Source organism: Choristoneura fumiferana, chromosome 16 (genome assembly GCF_025370935.1).
Source record: "Choristoneura fumiferana chromosome 16, NRCan_CFum_1, whole genome shotgun sequence".
Lineage (NCBI taxonomy): Eukaryota > Metazoa > Arthropoda > Insecta > Lepidoptera > Tortricidae > Choristoneura > Choristoneura fumiferana.
In genome coordinates, this window is record NC_133487.1 from 15550297 (window position 1) to 15555953 (window position 5657).

Genomic DNA, 5657 nt, shown 5'->3' on the forward strand with positions numbered 1-5657 from the left:
TATATACAGAGATGTATGAGGTCCTTAGTAACAAAACTATCCCGTTTGAATATCGGGAGAAAAAGTAGCGTACTTATGTGTTATTCCAGATGTCCGGCTACCTACATACCAAATTTCATGCCTCTAAGCTCAGCGGTTATTATTTCAAGATTTTATCCCTATCCCGTGGGAATATCGGGTAAAAAATAGCCTATGTGTTATTCAGAGGTCCAGCTACCTACATACCAAATTTCATGCTCTAAGCCCAATGGTTTTATTTTCGAATTATTATCTAGGTCCTGTGGGAATATCGGGATAAAAAGTAGCCTATGTGATATTACAGAGCTCCAGCTACCTACATACTAAATTTCATGGCTCTAAGCCCAGCGGTTGTTATTTCAAGATTTTATCCCTATCCCGTGGGAATATCGGGATAAAAAGTGTGTATGTTTAATCCAGGTTATAACCTAACTTTTCGCCAAATTTCATCCAAATCCGTAAAGCCGTTTCAGCGTGAAAAAGTAACAAACTACTGACTCACTCACTCACAAACTTTCACATTTATAATTTAGTAGGATTAATATATCCCTTATTTACGAGCTAACTTATTCAACAAAAGCAATGACCAACATGTAATCAATATTAAATAAAAACTATTAAGTATAGTTATTATTATTAAAGCTATAATAGTTATATTATTAGTTATCAAAGCTTGTAAAATGGTTTGTTTCTGCGCACAAATAAAAAAATAATTATTGGGTATATATCTGATATATATCCGATTTACATAAACAATCCGAGTTTTGATTTTATTATAAAAATCTGATTTTTTCGCACCCTGATATATAGATAGATGTATTTTAATCGTGTAAATCAACTAGGCGCAGCGCAGGTGTTCAATACGTATCGTTACATTAGCGAAATTCATGATTATCATGATGTACTTTTTGGGAAGTAAATTATAATTGGGAGCACCACACCACCAAGACGATTTAATTATTATTATCAATTACACGATTTTGTTGTATGAAGATGTTATCTTTTTTTTTTTACTTGTATTTTCAAATCTTCTCTTCTTTTTGTTTAGATTTCTTTATTATGGAATTTTTAATGATGATGTTCAAGAGCAAATGTACGAGTCACTACTAAATATATCGAAATGACCATAGGTGTCCCTACAATATTTGAGAGTTCCCTCGATTTCCTTAGGATCCAATCATCAGATCCTGATTTTGTGCCTATGGGATGGGACTAAATTAGAAATATTCCTCAAATCTTTTCTCATAAATGACAACGGAGTTCTGAGGTAACAGCCAAAAAAATACAACCGAATTGATAACCTCCTCCTTTTCCAAAAAAAGCTGTCATCCAAACTTCCAAACTATAATATTATAACTGCGAAAGTAACTCTGTCTGTCTGTCTGTCTGTTACGCTTTCACGCCTAAACCGCTGAACCGATTTTGATGAAATTTGGTGCAGAGATTGAATAGACCTTGGGAAAGAACGTAGGCTATCTTTTATCGCGAAAAAGAGGCTAGGGGATGAAAGTTTACAAGGTGGAAGTTCGTCGCCGTCGAAGATAAAACCATGAAACTTGGCATTTAGGCACTTAATAAGAAATAAATCGATATTTGTTTGAATTTTTTGAAAATTCGACCAGTGTTGGGATGAAATAGGGGATGACAGTTTATATGGAAGGTCGTCATGACCGTAGATAAATCGATGAATCTTTATTAAACTTGCCATTTTGGCACGTGATAAGAAGTAACTGGATATTTGTTCGCGCGTTATTTAAAATTTTTCCTGTGAGGGGCTGAAATAGGGATGAAAGTTTATATGGAAGATCGTCATTGTCGAAGATAAATCGATGGTTCTTTATGAAACTTGGCATTCGGGCACTTATAAGAAATAAATAGATATTTTTTCAAGTGTTTTTGAAAATTTTACCTGCGAGGTGATGTTAGCAGAGGGGATGATGCAGTGTTAGCAGAGCCTTCTAAGCTCAAACAAAATGTACGCAATGGGGGGTCATTAGAGACTTATTGACATAGACAGTCAGACATGAAAAATTATAATTTCAGATTTTTCTTATTTATTGTGCTATAAAAAGCCGTGGTGGCCTAGTGGTTTGCCCTGTCGCCTCTCAAGCAGAGGGTCGTGGGTTCAAACCCCGGCTCGCACCTCTGTTTTTCGAAATTCATGTGCGGCATTACATTTGAAATTTACCACGGGCTTTGCGGTGAAGGAAAACATCGTGAGGAAACCTGCATAAACCTGCGAAGCAATTCAATGGTGAGTGTGAAGTTCCCAATCCGCACTGGACCCGCGTGGGAACTATGGCCCAAGCTCTCTTGTTCTGAGAGGAGGCCTGTGCCCAGCAGTGGGACGTATATATTGGCTGGGATGGAAAGTAAAAATAATGAGTTGCTAACTTCGCATTACACTTTACACCTGTTAGGATCTCAACAGTTCTCGGTTGCTAGACAACAAATCCGTAAGAAAATGCATAGGTTTAAAATTATAGATATTTTTTATAGATATCTTACTACCTATCGTACTACGGACTACATAACGAAAAACACTGCTACGCGCTACGACTACGCCGTAGTAAATTTTGCATTAAAAAGACCAAAAAGTTAAAAATAATTTAAATCAGATAAGAAATTGTAATCTTTGCGTCTTATCACAGTCCGAATTATTATAAATAAAAGTGGTACATTTACAAGAAGTTTTAATTAAAGCCTATTAAAAAAAAAAACAAAGATATATATAATGGCTTGTCGTTATTGGTTCCTAGGACAGAGTCCGTACAAATCTGCCCATCCTCCTTTTTAACCCCCGACGCAAAAAGAGGGGTGTTATAAGTTTGACCGCTATGTGTATCTGTCTGTGGCACCGTAACTCTTGAACGGGTGGACCTATTTTAAATAATTTTAATGCATTTTTTATATATTTGAAATCAGTATTTTAGCGATGATTCTTAAACATGTTTCATCAAAATCGGCTCAGCCGTTTTTAAGATATTGAACTTTGAAGTGACAAAGTCGGGGTTTTCCAACTGTTTGTCGGTCAGGTTAGTCGTTACTACGTATTCGTAGTCTAGCAATCAAGAACGGCTGAGATGATAAGATATAGGTGCAACGCGAAGTTAGCATCTAATTTGTATTTATCTAAGTTTCTCTAAGAAACTCTAAGTTTTCATTCATGTTGGTAGTGCTGCCGCCGAAAACTGCTAAAATGCCAACCAGAACTCTGCGCAAAACCATATCATATCACAATATTCATGAATACCTGTGGGACATGAATTTATATTATGATCTATTTTAATATTCTTAATTGTCAGTTAGAGACACATTGTAGTTTTCTATTATTGAAATAATTTTGAAAATCTGCCCTGAAATTGAAATCCATTTTTACTCTGCGGAAAGTTAGCAATTTTTTTTAATTAGTCTATATAAATCAGGGATAGTGTATGGTAGAGTCACGTGCCAGTATGTCTTTCTCTGTCTAATCTTGAATTTCAAACCATAACTTTGTTATTTGTAAAGGTAGCTTAATATTTGTTTCTCTATTCGATAACAGGCATTGTGAAGTTTTAATTTATAATACATATAAAAAATAGTCAAATACTGTATTGGCAATGAGGGCTATGTTTTTTGTCTTTCTAAATGGCGCCAGCGTGGCGTGAGGTTTTTAAGTGTGACTTTACGTCTGTTATTACGGGCGTGAAAAAAAAGTTTAGATTAAAATCATATTTAATACACCTTAAAACCGTACCATAAAAATATCGAGCAACCACAGTGTTGCGTAGTCCCGTTTTGCTCGGTTCGGGGAAAAAAAGGGAGGAAAAGTTTCCGAAAGATAAAACTGTCTCAAAACACAGACATTCATTGCCCCTTAACGCATAATTGCCAAAATTAATTTCAGGTAATGCGAAATATTCACAAAATTATTCTAATTAAAAATAAACCCGCGTAGCTCACCCAAAAACTATGAGATTTGACATTTCGGAGACCTCACGCTACACTAGCGCCTCTAGCGGCGAATTCATACGCGTTTAGTAACATATTGAATGGCATCCAACCTACTTTCCTGGTGGCCGTTATATTTGCTGCCACTGATGTATTAAACTGTTTGCTGCCATAAAAAAAACCTAACATCGAAGGCTATGGCGAGAGCTACGCGCCGCTTCGTTCCCGCCTTCTATTCCGAACCGTCTTCCTTAATAACGCTTAATAAATACTTTCAACGAAAATTGGTTTCAACAAAATCGGATATACCGTTTTTGAGTGATTGCCGAAAAACTGCGGTTCTCAACAAAAGTACGTAAGTGCCGTGAAGATACGCTCTTTTTCTGGTAATAGATGTTACGACTGTAGTAAGTGTTTTAATAGTGTTATAACGCACATAATATTACTTGATTTTTTCGTAATGGCTACGGAACCCTATCTTGGGCGTGTCCGACACGCTCTTGGCCGTTTTTTTTTTTTTTTTTGTCGGTAATCTTTCTTTTCTCAGATTTCAATGCAATTTGGTGTATTGGTAAAGTTGCTTATGCTTTGTCCTACAATTTTCATTGAGTTATACAAAATGTCCATAAAAATTTAGTATAAAAAGAGGAACTCAAAATTAAAAAAAAGGACAACAAAATAATAAATGGCCCTAAAAGATATATGACAATAAATATATGTATAAAGCACATTGACATTATGAATTTCAATAATGCGGATAAATAACACCTATGATTAAGAAATGTATGAAAACAAATATTAGTATTAACAAAATTATTAATATTGGCGTTATGAATTAGAATGATCAGGAGTTTCCATCGTTACTATAATAAAATATATGAAAACCAATATTAGTGAACGATGTATTACCAACCGACAAACCACTCTGTCCACCTGGTCGGGTGGTAAGGTGTATGAATAGTTATTTATGAATTCCGATCATATGAGTTTCGATCGTTAGTATAAAAAAAATTAAAAACCCCCGACATAAAAAAACGCCGGCAAAAAAAAATAGAAACGCCCGAAAAAAAACGCAGCTATAAAAGACAACTAAAAGTAAAGAGTTATTTATGTGGCTGGTGCATAATGCCTAATTATGTATAGCCGCATACATAACTTTATCTACATGCATATCATAAGTTTTCTATAATATGTTCAGATATGGCCTGTATTTTTAAGTTAGTGTTACTGATAACTAGTTTGAAGTACCTACCAAAGCTTAATAAAACAGATAATAAAAAACTAAAGTATTATTTATAATATAATTATTATCTACATGCATGTCATAAGTTTTCTACAATATGTACAGATGTGCATTGTTAAAAAAAGTATTACTGATACTTTAATGTAAACATTAAGATGCACCCGCAGATACCAGGTTTCTTAATAAGGCCATTTGATAGTCGTTTCTGAACATATAATAGGGAAGTTAATGATATGCATGTAGATAATAGTAGATTATTGTCGTGGCCTGGAAGTAGGCAATTGCTGGCTGAGTATGAGTATTAAACGGACGAGCTTGCGAGTCCGTTTAACTAATACGAAGCCAGCAATTGCCATTTAGCCGAGACTAATATAAAGCTTTTCTCAAAATGGTGAATAATTCTGAAATAGAATAAACTTTTTCTCAAAATATATTATAAAATTTAATTTTATTCCAAATTTTT